General features: G+C 38.1%; 1 long non-coding RNA gene across 1 annotated transcript in view; it reads left to right on the top strand.

Moving 5' to 3' along the window:
* The window catches only part of LOC122790456, a 352391-nt gene extending 334381 nt beyond the window's left edge, over positions 1-18010 (top strand). The window contains exon 3 of the long non-coding RNA XR_006363021.1: positions 17869-18010. This is a non-coding gene — a long non-coding RNA (uncharacterized LOC122790456). The remainder of the gene's footprint in view (positions 1-17868) is intronic.
* The last annotated feature ends 9313 nt before the right edge of the window (positions 18011-27323 follow it).

The raw sequence follows: 27323 nt of genomic DNA, 5'->3' as shown, positions 1-27323 counted from the left end.
TTTTCATCGGTGGCCCGGAGAGAAAAGCTCCACAATACAATACAGTACGTGAGAGAAGAGAAAAGAAATAGAGCATACTTATAGCAAACATACATGATATGTTAGAGATTAACAATTCTTATAGTAGACATATTTGATATATCAACTATATCCCATAATACTGAGTGATGTATCAAACCAAATGCTTTGCTTAAATTTCCATTACTTTTGCATGAACATTTCTAACTTATATCCTGTACTAATTTCTTAATGAGTAATAATAAATCTTGAACTTTTTTACATTTTATATGAAACACATGCTCATTTACAACACTACCTACTTTTTTCCATCATTTTTGTAATATTTTCATAAAAGTCTTATAGTCCATATTATTTAATACAGTTGGTCTTCAATTCTGTACTTCTACCTTCTCTCTTTTGTTTTCCATATAAACCTAATGATGCCTCTACATAGTTCATTATACATAAAACCTTTATTTAACCATTTATTTAATATCTTTATAAACCATTTTCTGCTCTACTGTAAAATTTTTATACATCTTGTATTCTATTCCGTCCTGTCCTGCAGCTGCATCTAAATTCATTAATTTCATTACGTGTTCTAGTTCTTGTATTTTTATATCTTTTTCTTAGTCCTTATTCTCCATGTTAGAAAATGTATGTACCTTCCATTCCTTTGTTCTCTGCTTTTTAAATGAAGTCATAATATGTTATTTTACTGTATTCATTATCTCCTCTTCTGCATTATGCATTCTACCCGAAGAATCTTTTATTTCCCTCATTAAACCATTATTCTCTTTAATTATTTTACTTAAAAATGGTGCAATTTCTTTTTTTTTTCCTTTCAGAAAGTATCTTTGTACAATACGTGTTCTATTTTTTCCTATTCATTTCATATAGTTTCTGATCTTTAATGAAAGTTTTCATCATTCTTCTCTAGACAATCAAATCATTGTTTAAATTCTTGTATTTTATTTATTCCTATTTAAATTTTCTCTTTCTTTCATGTCATGTAGCATTTTTTATATTTCAGTTTAAAATTTAACCACCATTCTAACCAATCTTTATAAAATTCTGTCATTTCTACATGATCTTGCCATAATATCATAACCTCATTTGTCTCTTTAACATTCCATCTCACTTCATTTATTTTTTTATACCTTCCCTATGTTTATTTAAACATCATTTCCCTTTATTGTAATCCAAATTACCCTGTAATCTAAAAACCCTGTCAGTAATACTTCTTGTTTAACTATTATTAAACTTCTTGATAATAAAAATGAATCTACTTGTTTTTAATGCTCTTCAGTATGTCCATGTCTCTAGAGTCCATATTTTAACTGTCCCAATTTTATAATATCCTTTACTAATTTACATCATAAGCCTTCCTGTTTTGTTGTCTTAGATTGCAGTTAGTCCCTTACCATAGTTATTTTCATATTAACTGTTACATATTATATTATCTTTCTGAACATCTCTTTCTTCTTCTTTATTACATATGCATATATTGCAATAATTCTCATAAAATATTCCTTCCATCTTGCATCAATAACAGTAATTCTACCTGCTATAACAAATGTAACATCTAACACTTAAATTCTATCTTTATATAAGTATTCTACAGCAGGTCTGTTTCCTGAAATTCGGTATCACATTTTGTCCACCCAATTTCAGTTTGATATCTTTCTAATTTTGACAAAAATCTAATATCTGCTAGTAAATATCATTATCTGTCTTTTCCCACCGCTCCAAAATACCTATCCTCCTTTCCAGTGTCTTAAAACTATTCACATTTAATGCCAAAACTTTGCATGCAACTCTACTTTAAATAATATGTATTCATTCTTTCCCTTTCTTTCTTTGAATTTTCTATATTATTTCTTTTCTTTTCTCACACTCTTTTAACAATTGAATTTCTTTTTTAACTATATTCCGTTTAACATCATCATTCTCACTTAAACCTGACTCCTCCTCTTTCAATATTTTTTATATTTAAATCTTCCTTCACTTTATCTTTTTATGTTATTTGTTCTTTATTGGTAATACTATCCTTTTTCCATTTTGTCTACTTCTAATTCCTTTTGTATAACTATTTCCTTCTTAACTTGTTGCAGTACTTCCTCTTTTATGTCCAAACTACTTCATTTTCTCTCCCTCCCCCCCAAATATCCCACTTTTTACATTTAGAACATTTTGGTTCACACTTTTTTGCATCATGCTCCTTATACCTCCTCATGTAAAACATCTTTTTTCATATTTTCCATTGAAACAGTGGAAAATGTTTCACAGGTGCAGTTTCGCTGTGGTCTTTATTACCAGAATAACAAGGAGCAGAATACCCTTCTATCTCACAGCTCACTTTTTGTTGGACAAACTTTATTTCCTCCTTAGCATGTACTTCATATAAAAATGATTTTGTCCCTCTAGGGTAGAATTCCTTGAAGATAGTTGGGTGCAACAGTTTGAATCTCACACCTGCTTCTTGACATTCCCTGATCAGTGAAATTAATTTACTCCTCTTCTGCCTGGTGTACAGAGAGTAATCATTCTCCACAAATACTCTGCTGTCTACCATTTTTAGTATTTTGTCCGGGCACAGTTTTGGAATCAACTCCTTCGGTAGGATTACATCTTTACTACTAAAGGTTTAGGTTGCTTTCTCATAGCCAGGTATGGAGCATACACCTGATGCACCCTTTCAAGTAACAACTTCTGCTGTGAAATACCAGTCCAGTTGCTTATTTGTGCTTTCATAAAATTAATAGTCTGTTCCTTCCAGCTTCTCTGGTATAACTGAAAATCTTAGGCTTTCCCTACATGTTCTGTCTTCTAATTCTATTATTCTTTGAGCATCTCTTCCTGAGCAGTCTCATATTCAGCCAGCCTTTTCTTCATTTCAGCCTCTGATTTTTGCAGCTTTGTCTGAATATCGGTTTAAAGCTTCTTCCATTTTTTCCAGGCTTTTATTGTTTGTGTTGATATACAGAGAACAAAAAGGAAGAGTCAGCAAAACCAGACCCCATAAAAATAATTTATTGAGTATATTAAGGACAGCAAAAAAGTGTACAAACCGGTTTTGGCTGGTATAGACAAACACAGCCTTCTTCAGTGTGAAACAAGTATACTTCAAGCATGCCTTTATATAGACTGCAAATCCATCTGATTGGTTATTTCTAAAATTTGTCATTCAAACCGGGTGGGAAAAGCCCACCCAGCTTAACAATCCATTTTTTCTCCTTTGAATTAAGTAATGCATGCCAACCTGTTTTATTGGATATTTTACCCCTGATAATATCAATAACTGTAAACGTGAAGGATGCTGAAGGGTGTAATACAAGATGTTTGTATAAAGCATTGTTGAGCCTGCCTTTTTTGATGTTGCTGATATGCTCAGAAATTCTTAATCTGAGAGGTCTAGATGTTTGACCTATGTAAAATGCTCCACATGAGCATGTAGCCAAATAAATTAGCCAATCTGAGCTACAATTGGCAAAAAATTTAATCTCATAAACATTAGAGGTATTTCTACTAGTGAATTATTTGGTTTTTGAAACTTTGCAACAATTAGAGCAATGTCCACAAGGAAAACAACCAATAAGTATAGCGCCTGTAAGTGTGCTTTGAATAGGTTCAGGATTGTGTGAATTATGTCCATGTTTATAGTGACTGAAAGTACTGCCCAGATGCTTGCCTTTTCTGAATGAAAAAGAACATCTGTTGGAAATGATGGGAGATATGTCAGTATCATATTGTAATAGGTTCCAATGTCTGTTTACGCTCCGAATGAGGTTGTCAGTATTCCTGCCATATGTGGTGGTAAATCTAAGAAGTTGATTAGGAGAACTGTTCTTCGACTTATAAGTTGCTATACCCCATTGGTGTTTCATTTATTTTACCCAGGTCTGTGGCCAGTTATCTTGTATATTCCTGTTTACTGGAAGTCATGTCTGGAGGTTATAATTGCTTTCTGCTGAACAGCTGCAGAACTTTCCCCAAGCAGTGTTTCTCCCTTACTTTATGTTCTTGATTTTTTTTCCAGGTGCTCTCTTTCTTTTTCCCCTGGCATCCTGGCAGTACACTTACTAGCCAGTTACTAAAATGTACCCATAAATACAAAAGTCTACTGGCCTTCTCTGTTGAGTTTCTGTTTTCACAAAGGGAGAGCTACAGTTAAGCTGTTACTCAATGTGCAGCCACCTTGGAAGTCCCTTGTGCCTTCCTTTTCGTCTCTCTTTCTCTCTTCTACTAGGACTCACTAGTATTTTTGTACCACTGCTGATACCGGTTTCCTTCTGTCTCCTTTATGATTTAATTTCTATTACCATTGCTGGTATACTGCCTTTTTGTTTATTTAATGGTATTGTGTGTGTTGTTTTTTGTTCACTGTTGATGACAAGTCAAGAGGCTTTAAGAAGTGTGTCACTCATGGGCATAAAATTCCAATCAATGATGCACATTCTGAGTGCATTTATTATTTAGCAGCTGGTCACCTAGGTACAGAGTGTCACATTTGTTCAGTGTTTAATCACTAGGCTTTAGTACAAAGGAGGAACAAACTTGTATTTAATGGTCTTCTTTCTTCCTCTTCATCTTCTGTTTGTGAAGTGGCCCCACCTACTAAGATGCCTGTAGACAAATCCAAAGGGGGCAAAGATGAGAAGGTCAGAGAGAAATTGAAGGAGCCAAGGAAGCATTTCTGTGACTGACCACTTTCCTTTTTCCCCCCTGGCTTTGGCTCTGCCTCCTAAAATACCATTGACCTTGGCTCTGGCTATTTCTTCATATCCATCACACTTCTCTTCAAGAACTCCTCCTTGAAGAGAACCCAGGTTCTCTCCAGAGTCAATAGCTTCCAGATTACATTCACCCTTTCTGCAGGTGATACTACATAAGGCTTTCAGACCTCCTTTACTTTCATCTTCTTCAGGTCTGTCAGTAGTTTGTGCAAGGCTGATTGTGACAGACTGATGAGGAAATTCTTCAGGACTCAAATTCAGTTGAGAGTTGCTCTGCTTCCCATCAGGTGGGTGAGCTTTGGACCTTCACAGATACCCATGGCTTCTCTTACTCCAATCTTTCCCCCTGTTTCAGAGATTTTGGTCCTGGTACTTCCTGGATTATCTGCGTCTGATTTGAAGTTGTGGTCTTCTTTGACTCCTGCATCCATGAAGCCTGAGCCCCAGATCCAAAAAGATGAGATCTACTCTGAGACTGTTAGAGATGCCTGTTCCTCTTGAAGCCTTGGTACTGAATATGACATCTGCTTTGAGACTGAGTCAGGGAGATTCTCTTAGCCACCTGGGTCAGGTAACCTTGGCTCCTACTGGGGTGGTCTTTGAGTCTCCTATGGCTTTTACTTTTGAGATGGTAGTGAGAGCCCTCTCAAAATTGGAGATCAGACATCCTTGCTTCCCTCAGCTCCTCCCTGTCCACAACTGTCTGCTCTAGGTGCTGAGCCTGCTGTTTGTCGCATCAGGAGAGCCGGTCTGAAATAGTCTTGAGTTAGCCCTCATCCAGGACTCCCCTCAGACTTTGAGTCTTCCCCAGATCACCCCAGATCATCCCACAGTGAAAGCATAAGAACAAGAGGAGGCACATCAACTTCCCACTGGAGACATCAATTTTGGTGAAGAGGTGGTTCCCCCACATCACCGCTTAAGGACGTCTCCATTGACATTCTCGTACTACTGAGAGAGAAAGGTGGTTGGTCTTCCAAAGCCCCTTTCCAGGATGAGTCCATGTTCCTCAAGGGTTTTGGTGCTGGCTCAGTCTGATCACTTGCTGGGCATGGAAAGAACTGAATGTGGCACAACCAACCTCCAATAAGCCAGAAAGTAATGTGTAGCTCCTAAGGACCATGCCGTTGAAGTAAGGGCCCCCATGTTGATGCTGTGTGGTGGTAGCAGCAGCTACTATAAAGGAACTCATCAAGGAGAGTCCATCTGTCCACTCTTGTAACAGAGTCCAGTACTTTCGATAGATATGAGAAGTGAGTGTATGCTTCAGTGGCCTTTGTCTTAAGATCTCGGAACTATTTGGCACACTTAAGATTGCAGAGGGACTTGACCAAGGAAATTTTTAAGTCCCTGTCAGGTTCCTTGTCTGCAGAAGACAAGAAAACTGAGTTCATAGTTGGCCACCCTTTAGCCCATTTCCAACACTTCAATATGTTTGATTTCCAACACAATGGTAGGCACATCTAGAGCAGCAGATTCAAGCATAAGAGTTCATACGCATGCCTGGATGTACTTATGTGACTTTGTAGAGCCCTTTAAGACATCTTTCATCAGTGCCTCCCTTTGATGGATCAAACCTGGTTGGCCCCAAGCTTAAAGAGACACTGCCCAGGAGTGAGAAGGATGGGAAACTTTTCTGTCATAGGAATATTGTTTTTAATCCCCCCCCCCCCTCACGACCTTCTCTAGAAACCAGGAGGAGGACAGGAAGATTTAGTTCCATAAATCCCAGGGGTTTTCCTAGGATTCTTCTGGAGATAGATGCCCCCAAGGTAGAGAGGGATTTCTAATGAAAGACATCACCTACATGGCAGAGGAGGCCTGCTTAACAAAGGCTTGAGAGATCCCTTTACTGAGAAGTCATGCCAGCACTCCTGAATGGTTGCCTGACTGCTGCACTCTGGAGACAGTTGGGAGAGCACTTACCCTGCACCGAAAATCTGGATGCCCATCGCCATAGATGTCTAGGTGCAGGCAGTCATATCCAAAGGTTATTATATTCCCTTTTCCATTCCCCCCAACCAAAAGTAATGAAAAACCTACCAAATGTGCCACCTCCTCAACAAAAAGCAGCAACATTAGAAATAAAAAAAGTTGCTAGCAGAAAGAGTCAGCCAAAATGATTTATTTCATTTGTTAACAGGGAAAGTCTAAATGGGCTAGGAGCACGTTTTCTGCAGAGGCCCAGGGGGAAAAGCTCCAAAAGACAGTACAATTATATTGTTTTAAAATATAAAGAGAAGTATTTTTAGTCTACAGTATTGATTATGAACATTAAAAATCACTCAGTGTAGTACAAGAACTTTAAAAACACAATATAGTGTAGAACTTAAGTAGGATAGTACAAAAACATAGTCTATACAAATTTCATGTTGCACAAACATAACGTTCTTGTTCAGATTTTGTGATATTTCTGTAGGATGGGAAAGATTTTGTAAAATAGTACCATAACAGAGGTGCCAAAACACTGATTATTGAGGAGAGAATTAAAGTGAGAAAAGTTCAAATGGAAAGGAAAACATGGAGGAAGGAAAATATGGAGAAAGTTGTAGGTGTGGGAAGAAAGTAGGAAGGGCATAACAGGATATACGCGGGGTGGGATGAGAGTAAGTGGATTTAACCAGGGATCAGACAGGAGCAGAACCAATTATTTACTAGGTAGTTGAGTAGCTGCTGTTTGAAGTTATGATGTTGTGGAACTTTCATAATTCTAGGAGGGAGTGTATCCCATAATTTGGAGATTTTATTGGAATACAGGCAGTCCCTGTGATAGTTGCAAGATAGGGTGACCTTTAGCATAACTTTATTTGGGGATCTGAGGGTCCTGGGGTTGAGAATGAGTTGGACAAGACAGGAGAGGGTTGGACAGTTAGAGGGTTGGTGAATTAACTTGTGGACCATTGATGGTTGGCCGTGAGCTAATGGGTTGGGGAGTTCTATCCATTTTAGTTGAGAGAGCACAGTACAGTGGTGGGTCCTGTGTGGGGCATTGGTGGCAAATTTTGCCATTTTGTGATAGCATGATTCTATCTTATTTAGTTCAGATTTGCAAAGGTTGGTGAGAATATGGGAGCTGTAAAGGAGGGTAGAGAGCAGATGAAAACGAGCAGTGGTAAACCTGGCATTGTGGGTAAGATATGGTCTGGCCCTGTATAAAAGTACCAGGCTTGATGTGGACTTTTTTGATTCAGAGAGACGTGTTTTTCAAAAGTTAGATTCTCGTTAATAGTGACCCCTAGGAGTTTTGTATGAGTTGTGGGCTCAGTATTGGTTCCGTTTGATGAGTGTATTGAAAGAGGGGTGTGACAAGGTTTGGAATTTTTATTTTTGAAGAATATTAATTTGGTTTTATTTGAGTTGAGAATTAGTTGCTGTTCTGATAGATACTTTTCTATGCTTTGAAAGTCTGACTGCATTTTTAATTGAAGTTCATGGGGAGAGGGGGCAGAGCATATAAGAGTAGCATCATCAGCATATTGGACAGTGGCAGCTAGCTTGGTTACAGAGCTGAAGTCGTTAGTGAATAGGAGAGATCCAAGTAATAAACCTTGGGTGACGATTGGAAAGATAGCTGAGGAACCAAGCTAGAGTGGCTGAGCTGATGCTGTTGGTTGAGAGTTTAAGTAGAAGTTGATGGGAAACTATGTCGAAGGCTTTTGACATGTCCAGAAAGATGGAGGAGACTGCTTGGCCTTCATTGAGGTGATGATAAATGGTGTTGATAAAAGAGATTTGAGCAGTGGATGTATTATGTTTGTATCTAAAGACATGTTGTGAGCTAGATAAGAGATTGAGAGGAGATGGTTAAGGAGCTGTTTGCGGACAAATTTTTCCAAGATTTTACAAGGGGCGAAAGGATGGCAATGGGATGGAAGTTGGTTATCTCTTTGGAAGGACCCCCTTTATGAAGTGGGATGTTGTGGGATAATTTCTATACTGTTGAGACATAGTTTTCAGAAATAGAATGATCAAGATTTATATGGGGTAAGCAATAGATGGGGCTGCTAATTTGAGAAATTCATTAGGGAGCTGATTGGCAGCAGACAGCAGGCTTTAAGTTTGGCTAGGAGAGATCTTATGTAGCTAACTTGAATGGGAAAAAATGGAAGGGTTTGGGATTTTCAGATGTAGAGGTAGGAAGAATATTAGGAGTGTTGGGTTGGTTGCCTAGAAAGGAGGTTATGGAATTTATGAAGTGGGGATTGATTTGGGTTCCAGTAGGATCTGTTTTGTTAGTGGTTACTGGGGTAGGGTAGTGGCCTGGGCTTAGGAGGTGGTTAACGTTTTCCCAGAATTTACAGGGGTTGTTTAGGTGATGTTGTTGGCAAGTTTGAAAGTACACTTGTTTGTCTACTCTGATTTGTTTTTTAGCTAGATTCCTTAATTGTTTATAGGTTCATAGGTAGGTACTAGGCTATCTGCCTGAAGGCATTTATAAGCCTAGCCAGAATGTGATGGCTTTCGCCGCCCCTTTAGATTAGTTCCCTGTGGCTCTGTCCTATAGATAGTTAGGTTTGATATGTTTTTGGTGGTATGGTAATCTAACCAGGCCCTGTCTCTTTGTTTAAGAAAAGTTTGGTATCTTTGGTTAACCAGGGCAGAGGCTCGGATTTAACCCATACTTTCCTAATTGAGGCTAGATTGTTGAGAATGTTTAGGAATGAGCTGTTGAAGAATAGAACTGCAAGGTCTAGCTGAAGGTATTTAAGTGGGGTCCAGTCATATTGTTGGAGAGCCTGATTAAAAATGACTTTTGCTATGGATGAATTTGTAGGAAATGTTTTCCGTATAGAAAGGTAGGGGAGGGGTTGCTGATTGAGTCGAGAAGTCAGCCTGCTATGTAACTTAGGTTTGGATTGTTAGTTAGTATCCAGTCTGATATAGACTGCCTGTTTGAGTGTTTGTCAAAGCGGGTGGGACAGTTTATGGTCTGGGAGACACTGGGTGAAGTTGTAGAGATTGAGGAAATTAGAAGGATCATTAGATGTTCAGGTTTGCCAGTCGGTGTTGAAGTTACCAAGAATTATGGTTTCTTGGTTGAAGTTGAGGGAAGCCCATGAAAGGAGATTTTCAATGGTGGGTAGGTTGTTGCCAGGAGGGAGGTAGGAAGCTATGATGACTATTGATTTGTGTGGGTTTACTTCTAGATGTGGTTAGAATCTCGGTGTTTGGTAGGTCACGTGGGGAGCATTGGAGTTGTAAGGATGTCCTTCAACAGTCACTCACCTTCACTCCTTTTGTTTGTTCTGTTTACTCTAATAATGTTATAGCCATTGGGGTAAACTCATTGTCTCGGATGTGTAGCTTTAGCCAGGTTTAAGTTATAACAGCTATGTCAGGGCAGTGGGTGGCTAAGGTGGCTTGGAATTCACTATATTTGTTAATTATACTACAATGGTTAAAATTGGTGAAAAGCAGGTCAGAGTTAGATGTTTTTGGGAGTGGGGGGTAGGGATGGGAGTGTATGTGAGAAAGAGATAAGATGAAGTTTGTGGAGGGGAGGGGGGTTTATATGGACCTGGGTTGGGGTGAATGTTGACATGCAGTTTAATTTTAGTGATAGAGTGTAGTATGAGATGCATTAGTTAGATGGCTAATTTAGGGTGTCTGTATGCAGAGGAGATTGGACAGGAGGTTTTTAGAGTTTCAAGGAAGCAAGCAAGTAGGAAGAGTTGTATGTTTGTGGGCAGATATCACTGAAGGAGTGGGATAGTGGGTTGGTAGTATTAATTGGCTGTGTTGGAGAATGGGTGTGTATTATGTTCTAAATGTGTAGAGAGGTCAGAGGTGCCAGAAGCTGTTGAAGACTGGGGGACGGAGGGTGATAGGGGCACTTAGCGATTTACAAAGGGTAATTTTTAAAACTATTTACTACCACAACATAGGGTCACTTGGAGGACATTTTAAACTTAGCCAATTTCCATTTTGATGGTTGAATTAACATTTTCTGATTCGTGTTACCTATCCCGTGGCTGATAATTGTATATTAGCCCTAGTGAGAATAAATGTGATCGCACTATAGATAATTTGAGGGGACCCATGTAAGGGATGCAGCATTTAGGAACTGCCTCTATAAATTAGTGGCACATGGGGCAATCCTGGAGTACATTTTCTATTACCCATCCTTAGAACCAAGTTGCATTTGAATATGGACAGGGATGAGCTTTGTTTTAATTGACTGGATAGTCTGTTCTGAATATATATCCATCTCTCCACAACATTCAGTTTAGATACCTGAACTAAGTATTTCTGATGCCATTTGACCTGCTGATGTTCAGTAGGTCCATCTGCATTAGGTCAGAGGATGTCTTGTATGCCCCACATGTCACCTCTAAGCACTTTGTAGGATACTGAGTAAAGTGCTAAATCTTTGAGGTGGTCCATGCAAGACCTATTGTTTAGGACTTGTATCCTTTTAGTAAAGTATCTCTGTGGGTATTTCAGTTGTTGCATGGGTCTGGACAGATACATGCCAAAGTGGGCATTATACAAAATGATTGACCTAATGAAGGCTTTGTAAAGGGGGGACAATAACAGCTCTAGATCTAGTCACAATCAATTTGTTTATACACTGTGCAATATAGAAAGACTTTGACTCTGGGCACATGTTGGTCAAAAGTTAAGCCACTGTACACACAAGTTCCCAAATGGCAAACAACTGGGTCAGTTCTCAGGAGGCATTTCAATTTGGCAGTTCCCTGGAGTAGATATTTTCCCAAATGATAAGATAATGCATTTCTTGGGAGTTTAGTTTCATTTCATGATTCTGGCATGAGTTATTGTTTGGGACAAACGTTCCTGCATGATGGTTAGGTCATTTGGGGATTCAATAACTGCTCCTAGCTTGCATTCATCTTAAACCTAGTTGGCCAAAGCCCTTTGGTATTTCCTTTTACTTTTGAGATGTATATGCCAAACAGAAAAAGGCTCAGCACCGAACCCTGCGGGACTCAGTTGGTAACTGGTCTCTTCCCCTGTTTTGATCTCCTACATCCTGTGAGCAAGCATACATGTATACATTCTTTGATACACCTTCCTGATTGTATTAAATTATATTCCTTGTATAATACAGCACCACTTGTTAGAATGTGTTTTAAATTTGTAGTTTGGAACAGTCTTCTAGTAAGCATTGAAACAAAATGTATGAACCAATAATGACAAAACTACCCATTTCAGAAAATTTCAACCATAAAAGGCCACTCAAACTTCTGTCATTACAATCCACCAATATCAGTAAATATGCAAAATCTCTGCAGAAGTGAGTCATCTAAATAATTCCACATTAAAGGGATCTGTAACTAATGAAGAGGTTGCTGCTAGCAAACAACTTTATATGTCATTGTTTCATCTACAGATAATGTGCCTGTTACCCTTGAAGAATAAATTGCCTATGCTACATTAAAAACATAAGCTAGTAATTTTGCAATGGGGAATGGATGGCAAACTGATGACGGGTTCATAGTTACTAGGTAACTCCTCCAGAGGAGAACATTCATAGGACTGCAGCACCCACTCCCATTAAAGTATAACAGTACAGTATCAGTGATCCATCTGCATACTGTGGGAGTAGTACTCACAGCCTTCTGCATCAAAAGCAAGTGTACTACCTGTTGTTAGTTTAACTTCCACATGCGAATCCATGTTAGTGGGAAAAATCCACGTCATTAATTTATCCTGACAGGTCTTGCAGCAGTAAACGTGGTGGGTCCATATTGGATGTGTTCAACAGACCTTCAGGATGCATATTATCATATCAAGATAGACAGGCAGTCCAGAAGGTTTCTGCACTTCCTGCTAGGAGCCAGACATTTTCAGTTCAGAGCCCTGCCCTATGACCTTACCACAGCCATTTGGGTGTTCACCAAATCCATGACATTGTTTGCTACTTACTTGATATTGCTTGGATTCTGGCTGTTTCCCTATCTCAGTGAGTGGCTCCTCACTGCTTCCACCAAGCATCTCCTGATCCACACCAGGGACTACATTCTTCAGCTCTGCTCCAAACTGGGCATCATGGTGAAATACAACAAATCACAGCTCTTCCCCTTACAAGTCCTGGAGTTCATAGGTACTCATCTGGATACTGTTTCCCAGACAGCAAGGCTGCCACATACCAGATTGTCCACTCTACAAAATTTAACCCTGCAGCTACTATTTTGTGAAACTTCTCCAGCCAAGTTGATTTTACAGCTCCTAGGTTCCATTGTTGCTTCAATCACTCTTGTTCCAGTGATGAGATTCCATATGAGAGTGCTACAATGGACTTGTCAGTTCAATGGTCAATCAAATGACAAGTAATGAATCTCCTGATTTGATTCACTAATAATTGCAGGAAACATGTAACCTGATGGATCCAGACACCAGAAGTTCTGAAAGGCCGTTTCTTTGTTTCCTCCTTGCCCAATGCCACAGTGACCATGAATGATTCTCAGTTTGGGAGTGGGGGCATTACCTGAGTAAGATGGTCAAGGCATGTAGTCCTCATTAAAGAACAATCTACACATCAGTGTTCTAAATACAAGAGTAGTCCTCCTAGAATTGAAGGCTTTTTAGGATGCTCTCCCTCTAGTGATGACTGCCACACAGACATATCAGTGGTCTTGCACATCAACAAGGGGGAACTTTTCCTACTCTTTGTGTCAAGAAGAAATGAGAATGTGGCAGTGGGTGATCTCCTCCAATCACTCAATAATAGCAATACACATTCCAGAAAAGTCCAGTGTGTTAGTGGACAGGTTAAGCAGATCTGTTCAACTGCTTCGTGAATGGTCTCTCCATCTGTTACTGGCAGAGTGGATATTTTGTCACTGGGGCAGCACTGCTGTGACCTCTTCACCTCTCCCCACAATTGTAGCAGGTACTTTTCCCTGCCTCTTCCCCCAGAGGAGAGTCATTGAGGGATGCTGAGATTCATAATTGGCCCCCCACCAGGTCTCCTTTATGTATATCCACCAATTTCACTGATTCCAAAGTTTCTAAAAAGCATCACATGGGGCCAGCTACTCTTAAATCAAGATACAACTGGCAGCTATTTCCAACTTCATTATAGGCGAGAACCATTCTTTTTTGGCTTCTCTCCAATCATCTAAAGCAATAATGAAGGGTACCCTTCTTCTAAGACCGCCTGTTAAAGATCCACTCCTCCTTCAGAGCTTAATGTACTACTACAAGCCTTGACATATAGTCCCCCTTTGAACTGACAGTGTAAGTAGACTTATTTCTTAAAAGCGACTTTGTTCCATGAACCTTTTTGAAAATAACATTGCCTGTTCATTTTGTTTGACTATTGATTTGTTTTTACTTATTCATAAACATGCATCTTAATGCCTTGGTGGCATATCAAATTTTGCTGTAATTTTTCTTTGACCCATGCAGTACTGCTTGTTTTGGACCTTCTCAACTTATATTAGCTTTCCAAAAATCATCACTTTTACCTTTTTTACAAATTAAAATGTTTCTGCATATTGTGAATATTTGTGTCTGGTAGCTGCTGTGCATCAGTTTATTTACTTGTCAACCAAATTAGTGAATTGGTTTGTGGACCCCGTCAGTTTAACTATGTGCTGCATGGGTATGATTTTCTTCAGTCTCTGCCTGTAAATGGTGCAAATTAGAGCAAGTGCCTTGACCAGACAGTGCTCCTGGATAAACCCCTGAGAGGAGGCATTTGTGTGTAGTGGGCTTTCCTGGCTTACATATAAACAAAATTTCAGCCATAACCCAAGGTACAAATGCTAGGATAAATGCAAGAATATGTCGTGCTGCATAATACATACCTTAAAGTTGCTAGTTCCAACACTGTGCTTTCAGGAGTGCCAAAACTGAACCCTCTGCCCTGGATCAGTACAGCCAAAACTAAACACTTAAATATTGTTCTTCTTATATACAGCTCACTGTGTGGACTGTGTCATTGCCTCTCCCCTCGGTCTCCCAGAGTGGCGTCATTACTTTCTTTGGTGATCTACACTGGCATCATAGCTTCTTTCCAGAGAAGCCTACAGTGCTACTTATTGGTCCTGCTTGTTCTTCATTTTTTTATTTGATTTCTTTTACCTTGTATTGATTGTTTTTGAAAAGAAACATAGATTTTATTGACATATAAATGAGCACTTGACCCATCCAATGTGGTCAGTTCCCCTACTTGCTGCTTAAGATCTTGATTCTATTTCTATATTACCAACAGTTTACTATTTTCCTTAGTCATACATATCTGTCTCTTGCATTCTTGAGTTTTGTTACAGTCTTGGGTACTGCAACCTTCTGTGGAAAGCAGATCCATACTTGCACAGTCTTTTCTGTGAAAAATACAATTGTGTTTCTCCCTTAAGTTTGTAAATAGTATTGTCAGATTATGGCCTTGTGTTTTCAAAACTATTGTTAAAGATGTTACCCACTGTATATCATACAACTAGGTATTTAAATACTTCTGTGTTATACTTGTCTGCCTCCTTTCTTTAAGATGGCATAGATAAATCTCCAGCAGTGTTCTTTGATATGGTACATGATGTAGACCTTGCACCATTTTTGTTACCCTACCCTGTACTGAATCCTTTCCGACTGCATCCTTCTGAAGATGCAGTCCTCAGAACTGCATGGAGGACTCTGTATGAATGCTAACAAAAAACATTGTTTCTACTGCTAGTAGATGTTACTACTCATCACAATCTCCCACAGATGCACCTTATTGTTTTATCACATTGCTTGCCTATCTTTACATCATCTGGCACGAGTGTACTTTTGTTACTGATGCTGCTTCCTATTTAGTTATGTACTCATTTTCTTCAGTGTTTGACGACTACCAAGTGCTTTTGTTATCATTTTTTTTTACATTGACTTTAAGCTGCCATGTATTAGACTGGCTACTAATTTTTTTAACTGTCTTAACTTATCTTTTTTATGCTTGTTTCATTCTTGTTCCATATCATAATGTAGTAAGCAAAAGGGCATATAGTCCTTCCATGCCTTTCTCACTGTCACTGATATTGACACTTTTTTTCTTTCCAATATGATCATCTTGAAAGTGTCTTTTGATTTTGTCAGGGAATTGTTGAAATAGTTCTTTCAAGGTCAGAATGAGTGCAGCATAAACTTAGAGAGGTCCCTTGGTGCTGAATAATTTCCTCATTTTCCATCTGTCATAACCAAGGTTGAATTCATATAAGAATATTTTTATTAAGACTTTGTAAAGCCTCATGGATGGCTATGAACATAAAACATTATAAGACAGCCAGGGGCAGACTTTATGGCCGAAGTAAGATCACACGTACTACTGAATTTTGAATTTTCTTTGTCCGGTGCTTACTTAAAGATATCACAATGAAACACATCCTCTCTTCTGTCTTTTTGTCCAGGTCTCACAGAAACCAATAAGAAAATTGCATTACTCAATTCAAATTGTTAGTTATGCACTGTTATAAAATTTGCAATAGTAGGAAGTCCCTGTAGGAAACTTTTGTCTCCCCACATCAGATAAACTTAAGCTGACTTCATACAAATTTTGAGAAGTATTCAAAGCTGAGCTAGTGGCTTTGCATACTATACAAGTCTTTCCTGATTCATAGTCGACTTACTGCTCAATAGCACAGCCCTGTGTTAACAAGCAACAGTTTTCAGAGATGCATGTAAATGTGGTAGTCAGTGGGGGCCCTACGTAATGAGACCCTTCAGCACTACTCTGCATTAATATGGCAGGAAAACTGAGCAGTACAACAGTTCATCCGATGTCCATACTATGTACTGTCAATGCAGAACAGTGCTCAGACTGTGTAACTGTATGCAGCAATTTAACTGTGTGCTGCTGTGCAGTTTAGTGGGAGAACATCTTCACATAGTTAAGTGGAGCAGCTTCACCATTATCAGATTTCCAGTCCATATATATAATGCAGTGTGTGTTTGTCTGTGTCACTGTGAACTGAGATATATATATATATATATATATATATATATATATATATGTGTGTGTGTGTTTCATATGTTCAACAGAGCAATTTATAGTCATGCAAATAATACTTTAATGTGGTCCAGTGGCATACTGTGTTTATACAGCGTCATTTTTACTTCTGTGAACCCATTAATTATTCTTACTCCAAGACTGCACTACTTAGAAAAAATGCAAAATGTGTCTTTTCTATATATGTTCTGCTGTTTATCCAAGTTACGCTGATCTCTAGAGGGGTCAATGTTATCGTCAGTGCAGATGTTTTCAACATATTTTCACTTTCTGTTTTGTACAGTATAAGGAATGCATCAGTATTACCATTAAGTTATAGTCCCTGTTATTTTCACTTTCAGACATTAATGTTTTGAAAGTGTGTCAGTTCAACTGAATTTAAGGCTGTAGGTTCATCTATCTGTATTTCAGGATATTTTGATTCTAGAAGATAAAGTGCTATCCAAAGTGTTTCGAACTACATGCATACCGAAATTATCTAGTTGTTTAACAGTGCATCAAATGCATATAATCTACATCCATTTAAAGCCATATATAAAATAATATGAAGTTGCACTAAAGATAATATATTTTACTGGAAATCTTGAATAATTGGCAGCTTTCATTACAGTGGTAAGTGCTAGGCTCATTAACTTTATAAGTGTCTTTCATAAAGATTTATTTTATATAGCATTTGCACAAGGTCAATGTACTTTGCTTCTTCCCTGTTACCTTGTATAAAAAGAATGACAAAAAGCAGCTGCTGCCTTTAAAAAATGTAAGTTCCATTCAGCACTGGAATTTGTATAACTGAAACCTGTCATTTGTTTCAGGTGCATGTTGAGTCATTGCACTAGGATGTAGGACTGGTTGTGTCAAATGTAAAATGGGTGTTAATTGTATTATTTTTACAAGTCATATAAAAGCCTATAAGTACTAAATTCTGTGTGTTAACCAGAAAAAATGGACAGAAAGTGATAAAGATGAAGGTCAGAAGTTACTGCAGCAGCAATCGCAGTAGCACTTTTCCTGACTTCAGGGCCCCTATCCCTAGCTAGTGACCCCCTGGCTGATCTACAAGCAAATAATTTGCATTTCCCTATGAGGATTGTATTCTGTGCCATAAGCCTGTCTTTATTTTAATCTTCTGCAGTTATTCCATATGAGCCTTGGTTTAATTCTGTAACATTTATGCCTTAACAGGGTTCCCCTGTGATGCTGCAGATAAAATATCCCAAAGACAAAATCAAAACAGGAGTATTTCAAGGCTGTGCTGTTTAACTGATAAACCTTAACTTCATGAAGACATCCACGAGCAGCTGACTGGACTGTCTAAGGAAGGGAATAGGTAAGAACAGCTTTCCAAATATATGTCTGGCTTAGTGGACTAATTCACAATGTAATGCAAAATCACTGCTGTTAACATGAATGTTACAAAACTTCATGTAGTAAAAATATAAATTTTCCAAATTTATATTGTGAATAATAATCACAGATTCATGAGTAAAGGGTATACCCAAAGATTAACATGGAACACATAAGCCAAAGCCTCAGGAACATAATCACCCATACCAACCCATGAATCAAGCTTCATTTTAAAAATGGTTAGTGAGTGAAACAATTTGATGTGTAATGGAATATGATGCTACAAGAGAAGTGTTTCCCCGAGATGAAATTTGTATTTGATTTCTTGTCTTATCACTGAACTGACATACTGGCAGGTGTGATATCTAAGGGTTTTACTGTTGTTAATTCTAAGGCTAGAGTAACTCTTAAAGGTCCTAAAGACCTAACAAAGCCTTTTCCTTATATAGCCGTACATTAGACTTAAAAATCCCAGAAAATGCAACTTAGAACTGTACCCCATTTCTCTAGACTGTGTTAGCTTCTTATTAAATTTTGCTGTACTTGCCCCAAGAGCAGATCACTCTTGCCATAACAGCAAAAAGACTGATTATATTCTAAAACAGGTCAAGCTGTAGTATTATATAGACTGATTCACGTGAAAGGCTCTCTACTTGAGATAGTTCTAAACAGTAGTCTCAGCTGTTGGATAGCTTTATTCCTTGCAGTGGATGCATTTTCTTTTATTGGTTCATAGGTGGTTACTAGGCTATCGGCCCAAGAGCTATTTTAAGCCTAGCCAAGCTTACCCCAAAGTTTCCAAAATATTGCTGACATTTGTCAGTATCCCGAGGAATTTTATGAGTTGTGATGTAGGAGTGTACACTACAAGTATAACTTCACAGACTGGCCCTGTCCATTAGGGACATAGGTCCAAACCAGGGGTAAATTTGTGATTTCCCACCCACTGGTCCAAGTTATATTTGAATATGGGTAGGGGTGAGTTATTGCTTCACACAGATGGGAAGTCTGTTACAGAGAAGGGATAATCGTTGATACTCATACCTATCCTTCCAACATCTCCTGCCGCAGATGAGTTGTAGCTCCTTATACTGGGTATATCTGGTGTTGTTGTGTTTGTTTACTTGACCATGGAGGAATCCCAGAATAAGTAGGTTGCATAACAAAAGGAAGAAAATCATATCTAAATACGGAAATGTGTTACCCAGCAAGGTAAAAAATCTTTTATCAGTTTTAGCAAACAATCCCGGAAAGTAATCAAGTCCACCAAAGCCAAATTTGAGATAAAAAATAGCCTTCTTAACTGACAACCGTAAGGCTTTCTTCAGTTATGTCTGCAACCTTAAAGGCAGCACTAAGCAATGTTCCAAACTAGCTGTGAATTTTAATCAACTGTATGGAGCCAGAGGATATAGCACATATCTGATGGCTGATAAATCTATCTCCAGTTTTACTTCCATCAACCCCAGTCACCCTCCAGGAAGTACCACCCTCCACCACTACTACCATTTCTCCACCAACTATCACCAGGCACAGGTTGTCACTGAGCTCTTGAGGCCAAGAACACTGGTTCGAGGGCCCCTGATAATATCCCAGCATGAACAGCATGAAACATGAAATGGGCTGACTAGAATCTCTGTTTAACTACAGCCTTGAATGTAAATTAATTTGAAATCATAACACTAAAGTGTCTCTTTAACCTTGTTTATTTAAGGAGAATATTCTTTAGTTAAATTTATAAATAATGCTGTTTCTACCCACGATCAACACCTTACACCTTTAGATACACAGGATGTAGCCTCTGATTTTCTTTCCATATAGGGATACTGTCTAAATAGTTGTTAATTAGGCGGACATCATTTTTCATGGAACTACAGCTCCAGTTTTAACATCATCAGGATAAGCAGTGATCTAGCATGGAGATGTAATGGCAAGGACTAAACAAAGTACTCAGGCACAGCGCTGAGTCCTGTGGCACACCTCTGTACTTTTGTAGACTTTTTGAACGATAACCCCAGAGACTAACTTTGGGAGTCCTATTTCTTAGCTACTCACTTATCCATCTGATAATATATGGGTTAACTAGATGTGATTTTAGAGCAATTATCACACTAAACACAGGTTAAAGAAACATAGACTTTAGCTAACTTTACATACATTGTAATTATTGTTAAACTTGAGTCTGTGGCCACAGAAACTAATTTACAAATTTCAAAAAGAATTACTAATGTAGATTTTCCTTGGACAGAACTATCAAGTTGTAACAGATATTTATCAGTTAATCTCAATATTCTTGTAATACACTGAGCCGTGCAATCACAATCTGAAATCAATGAAAAGAGAGAGTCTTAAGCATCTTTTTGATAACATTAGGGTGGTTAACAACCTTTTCTTAAGCATCTCTACTATTGCTAATCTTTGCTCTGGTACTAAAGTATTAACAGTGGTAAGTGGCCACAACGAAAGAGCATTAAAAAGCTGCTAAATACTTCATACTTCATGCAAACCTTTTTAAATATCTATCTAAATGAAGTATTTAACAGGTTCTCACTATGGTGGCTACCCTCCATGTAGCACTTATAAGTACATTACAGCTTTTAAACTCATAAAACACTTTCTTTCTCCAACTTTTATTCAAGTAAAAGCAAATTAGAATGAAGAAGATTCCTTGTAGAGTGTATAATGCTTTATTATTCTATGGCAGACCACTATTAATGTTACATCTATGTTACTATACTGTATGCCAATCATTAGACACTGTAGAACAAAATAATATTCCTTGTAATTTTCTTTTACGTGAATATAACCACATTTATTTGTTGATTTATTGTCTGACTGATTGTGTTGCATTTTTATGTTGGAATATGCTATTGACCACAGAAAACACCTACTAATTACAGACTGTCAAACAGTTATACTATAGCAATAACCAATAACATTGGTGTGGTATAGTGAAGATTTACCCATGGTTGGTGTGATTTAATCATGAGGGCAAAGCCTGACTGATTAAATAATGCCAACCCTGGGTAAATTTCAATATACCACAACCACGGAGTCTGTTATCGCTATTATAAAATAACATTATTTAAGAAAATAAATACTTACTTTTCTTAAATAATATCTTTGTATAATGGCACATTACTGTTCTTCCCCAGCTGGTGGTATATTGCTGCCTTGTTTTGATGTACTGCGCATGCGTATGGGACTTGTGCTGCAGTGCTTACGCAGTACATCAGGGCTGTGAAGAGGCAGCAACGGAGAAAGGAAGATCTCCATTGCTTCATCTTCTTTGTTATAATCAAAAAAAAAAAAAAAAAAAAAACAGAGACTTTTTTTATGTTAGGGAGAGTCAGGACAGACAAAAGGATACTCGGGTAAGTTTTTTACGTTTTGTAGAATGTACTTGATTATCCTTTTATTTCTGTCTGTGCCATCTCCCAAACGGAAAATGTCTTCCATTTTTGTTTTGTATTAAAAAAAAAAAAAAAAAAAATGAGATATACTAATGGGAAAAAGTCCGGATGACCGGACCTTTTCCCGTTGGTATATTCATGGATTTACAACGGGCACGCTGGTTGGGCTGGCCAATCAGCGTGCTTGTTTTTGAATGCTAATGGCCAGTCATTGTATAATAGCAATTGCATCATTAGAATTCTAGGTCACATGAAATGGAATCAGAAAGTAACTGGACATCTGCTCAGCTTACAGTAAATACAAACACAAGTATAAGCATAGTTCCACTGAAGTAATTGAAGTAAAAAACTATGTTATAATCAGAAAGCCCACTTTATATAATGGGAACATAATTGCAGCAGAAAGGAATGGTAACAAAAAATTTGCACATGACGTAGGCAACAGAAAGTCGAAAGGCTGTTGGTAGATGAAGGGAACCTATAACAAAAAAAAAAAGAGACATTTTAGATACATATGCAATTGATTTATCAAAATACAGGCTAAGTGGCAGCTCAGATAGCTGTGTGCAGTCTGATCTTGTAGCCACATGAGCAAAATGAGTATTGAAAATAACAGACCTGATGCTTCACTTGTAATTGTGCAGCTTAGCAATATTTGTTCAACTTGTACATCAGAACTTTTCTGTGAATGAACATGTTTAAAGAAACGTTTCTGTCAAAGGAAAAATATACTTTAAAAATGATCAAAACACGGTAGGTTCAGGTTAAGGCACTTTAATCTTGCAGCAAGGAGACAAAAACGTGCTATTACAGAGTTTGTCTAGCTAGAAACAGGAAATTCTTTCATTTTTATACACTTTCTAATAAGACATTGCCTACCAAGTTGACGTAACAAATCACAAGCCTTTTCATCATCACTTATTAACAATTAGTCTCATCAATTTCTGCTGATTTATCAATTTTTGTGAGAAACTTCCTAAGGAAAACAACGTGGCCTTGGTTACCACCGGTTAGATACATGCAATGTTACCATTCAAGGTACTATGGTTAATTCAAGCACAAAGCTAGCAGTTCATTTCTCTAATAAACCTTTGTCTACATTATCTCTAAGCTACTGCAGCTGCACATGTTCTCATACTTCGAACAGAGCTGATTGTTTAGAATCATTACATTTACAGGATATACCATTGTTCATTCATTCTTTCCTGACCTAGTAGATAAGCACCTGCTTCTCAAGTACATTTCCAAAAGGCATAAACATGAATATTGCTGTGCTAGCAATTACTAGGTCAGAGGGCACCTTGCAAGTTTCAGAAAGTACACTGCAGTTTCGAAAAGCATCTTTTCAGTCTCATATGAAACTCATTTTATATATAAAACAGTGCATATAAAATAGAATGAAAAACGTGTTAACTCATTTAGCTTCTAATTAGCATTAAGCATACACACATTAATACATATTTTTCTGACAGTTTCCTGTTATGAGCACAAATAGTTAAGCATTCTTCTGGTTTTGGCTTTGAGTAAATAGCCTCTCTCAAGTTTTTTTTTTTTTTTTAGTAGCAATGTTTAAAATGCTTATTCAGGTTAGTATTAAGTTTACTAAAATGTAGCATTTATGCTTTTTTACCTTAACTAGATGAGTTTAAGTGTCTATTCTAATAGGGGTCTACTGTTGTATTTCTCCTGTACTTCCTTTTTCTGTTCATATGTAAAGTAGCTTTATACACATTATTCAGTTCTGTCCGGCCGTTTATGGTAGAGGTGTTATATTTATTTATTTATTTGTCATTGTTTACCAGGAAACTCCGACTGGGTAATACCCATTTTCAACTGAGGCCTGGGGAGTAAAGCTCCATTTGCTTACATTGCATTATGCTAAGTTCCCATTAAACACAGAGTAGTTGCATTTATATTTACATTTATGCAGAAACAGTAGTTACATTTATACCTTCTAAGATTTTACAGAGGTGGAAGTTACTAAAGAGAAAGCAGATGTGCACCTTTCTGAATTGTACAGGCTGCAGTTATGTATATAACATTGTTTTGTCATTTCAGTGAGAGGGTGAGTGTATTCTGTTTAAGAGGAATATTTGGAGGGTATTATATGGTGAACACAAAATCTCAACCTTGAGATGAGAAAGTGCAGGACCATGCTGGTTTGGTTAGGATGTTAAGCAGTGGTGGTGAATTTGTTGGAGAGTTGTATGGGGATACTATTCCAGAGTTTAACAAAGTATTGGGAGTAGACCAAGGCTACTGCAACATTATTTGACTTATTTGTGAGTAATAATTTGTTACTAGAGTGGTGATCCCTTATTGGACAGTAGGTCAGTAATAAGTTATGTAGTGCAGGGCATTTTTCTGAATGATGAATGATTTTGTGAGATGAATAATTTTGTGAATATGTTAGGTAGTTGTATAGCTCAAGCCAGTTTAATTGCTTTAAGCTATCACAATGGTGGGTCCTATAAGGGAGACTGATGGAAAATTTAGCTATTTTGTTGTCGCAGGAAGCAAGTTTTTTTTTTTTGTATTGTTTAAGTTTGTTAGGATAGGAGTGGCATATAAGAGTTGGCAATAAGAATGTGGTGGCTAGAGTTTTTCTTGTAGTATCTGTTATGGAATCCATTGATCCTGTAAAGGCAGCCTAGTTTCTGGTGAGTAGATTTAATGGTGTACAGTATATGCTGGTCATATTTGAGATTGTCATCTATCATAATGCCTAGAAGTTTACTGTGAGTTCCAGTTTCAATGACAGTGTTATTTGCTGATGTTACTATAAAAATGTCTTTTAATTTTGGGAACTTTTTGAGGTAAAATACATTAACTTAGTTTACTTGGGGTTGATTCTTTGACCCAGGTTTCTAGTGTTAGGTAATGTCTTGGATCTTATTTAGTGTTGAGGCAGCATGTATTAATGTAGAGTCATGTTGAGTCGTCTGCATACTGAGCTAAACTAGCATGGTGAGTGGAGGTGTGGAGATTATTAATAAATATATTAAATAGGAGAGGACCCAGGATAGAGCACTAAGGGACACCTGTAGTAACTGGTTTAAAGGATGAGTAGGTGTGTTGCCATTTAATGGCTTGTTGCCTTCCAGACAGGTAACTAAGAAACCACAATAAAGGAGTATTATGAAAATCTTTTTGAGGAGTCAATAAGACTGGTTAAGGATTAAGAACTAAGAACCAGTTCTTAAGGAGAACTAAGAATTGGTTGAAATCCTAAGTGTTTGAAGGAGGTAGATTTGATAATTGGTGATGAAGGATAGTAGAGTGAGGAAGAATAGTAAAATAATCTGAGTTAGGGACACCTTATTTAACTTCAGTTTTATCTTTGTTGTAAATTAGGATTAGAAAATGTTAGGAGGTTGCTGGGTTGGTTATAGAGATGCAATTTGATAGTAATAGGGAGCAAGGATTAAGACTGTGTGAGAGTGTTTTGAGTAGTAAACAAGAATGGGTGTTAGTATTGGGAGATATTCTATTCATTGTTTTCTTCTGGAGGGAACTGATGGTATTGGTTTGAGGAATATGTGGGTGGTGCTATGGAAGTATAAATGCAGGGTAAGAAGGGGTGTGTTGGAATTGGGAGTAGGGAAAGGGAACATAATGAGCCTGAGCGTTAGTGAGGGTGAATGATGCAGGTTGAGAACTTTGCAAATAGAGAAAAAAACAGTAGTGGAGCATAATGAGCATGAGCATTAGTGAGGGTGAATGATGCAGGTTGGGAACTTTGCAAATGGAGAAAAAAAAAACAATCAATGACTTAACTTAAACAACCACAAATCTGTTGAGAGAGATAAGTAAAAGGAACAGCACAGTTTAAAAGGCATCTAGGCTAGTAGATGAAAGTCATGATTTTGTTGCTCTAGGGCACAGTTTTAGTAAGAGAGTTAGTCCAGTATCACCTAGACCTGTCTTATGATGATAACAGTAAAAAAATGCACTTGACTGTTTGAACATCTGTATAATGTAAGGAGGTTACTATGGACTTTGAAATGCAAAATCCAAAGGCCACCTCAACCCCACAGGTCAGCAAAACAATGAGAAAAGGAAAGCCAGAATGCAATGGTGCAGCTCTGAAAAATGACTGGCTGAGAACTCAAAGTGGTTACACAAGAAGAGAAACTTAAGGAAGGGAGACAGTGGACTGCTAAAATTGAGCACAATTAAAGGAGAAAGTACCAATGGGACTGCTGTGGTCTAAGAAAATGGGACTGTTATAGTGTACAAAGTTCTTTGTATTAGGCTGCCATAATATTTATATTTACCTAAAAATATAGCCCACAGAGAAATTTCCAAGATGGCTACACATTCAGTAACAGCTTAATTCCAGCTCTCCTGGTGTGAAAACAGAGAATCAGAAGACAGAGCCACTGAATTCATTTTATTGGGTTAATCTCAGTAACTGGCTAGTAAATGCACTGCCTGGATGCCAGCAAAAAGAAATTCAGAGGATCTGAAAGAAAATCAACCACAAAAGATGAGGAGAAAACAGTGAAAGGGAAGAATTATGCGCTGTTCAGCAAAAAGTAGTGCAAGCTCCAGCTTTGATGCAAGACATGACTGCCAGTAACCTAGAGGAAACAAATAAGACAAATGTACTCAGAGCTGATTAAAATAAACAAAATAATGATAGAGTATATCACCTCAAATAAAAGGCTGGATAAAATGGAAGAAACATTAAATAGATATTCAGATAGGTTCATAGGTAAGTACTAGGCTATCTGCCCGAGGGCATCTATAAGCCTAGCCAGAATGTGTTGGCTTTCATCGCCCCCTATGCTTCTGTCCAGCAGAGCCATTAGTTCCCTGTGCCTCTGTCCAGCAGAGCCACTGCAGTGATCCCCGGGGTAAATTTTCTGTTTCCCATCCACTCGTCAAGGTTTCTCTTGAAGAGTGTTAGTGAGGGATTTTGCCTAATGTAGATTGGAATCCTGTTCCAAAGCATGGGGAGTCTTTGGGACAGGAATCTATCCCTCCAGCATGTCCTATTTATCGTTGTGGTGAGGTTTAGATCCCTAGAGCATGTGGCTCTCGGGGATTTGTTTTTTTTTAGGTGGAGCATGTCCATCAATTCTGGGTTGGACATGGCTTTGTATGTCAGGCAGAGATCACCTCTGAGTAACTGGTATGCACCCGAGTACAGCTGGAGTTTCTTCATTCAGGCTGCATAGGGCATCTGTTTGAGGCCAGTAATCCTCTTGGTGAGGTACTTCTGTGGTCTTTCCATCTGTTGCAGGTGTCTTGTAAGGTACATCCCAAATGGGGCATTGTACTCTATGATGGGTCTGATGAGTGATGAGTAGAGGGGCACAATAACCTCTCTTCTTTTGTTCTAGATGTGAACCTTTTTGTGATTAGGTGGGCCACACAGAAGGTTTTTATAACAACCTTGGCAATATGATTATCAAAGGAGAGATTACTATCTACTTGGGTCCCCAGATCCCTTATTACATTTTCTGTATTTGGGGGGCTACCACCTATGTGGTAGTTCATGGGTACTTTGTTTTTTTTTTTTTTAAAGGGGATGACTATGCACTTTTTGGCATTTAGCTTGAGGCCATGATTTTGACACCAGGTATCCGTCTCACTGAGACCCTTCTGGAGGATGACTGAATCAGCCAGAGAGTCAGTTATGGTCCCCAGTTTGCAGTCGTCTGCGAACTTGGTCAGCCATAGTCCTCCTGTGCTTGCCTGTACCTCTGAGAAGTATATACCGAACAGGAGGGGCGGGTCCCAGGACTGAGCCCTAGGTGACACCACTTGTAACCGATTTAGAGTCAGACCTAGAGCCTGCAACTCTCACTGTGTAGGTTCTATCTGTGAACCAATTGGCAACCCATCTCATGATGTAGGGGTTTATGCTCAGGC

This window comes from Protopterus annectens, chromosome 16.part0 (assembly GCF_019279795.1).
Source record: "Protopterus annectens isolate FY-2018-M chromosome 16.part0, PAN1.0, whole genome shotgun sequence".
NCBI lineage: Eukaryota > Metazoa > Chordata > Ceratodontiformes > Protopteridae > Protopterus > Protopterus annectens.
Note: the sequence above shows the minus strand (reverse complement) of the source record. Positions and strands in the feature narration are given on the sequence as shown.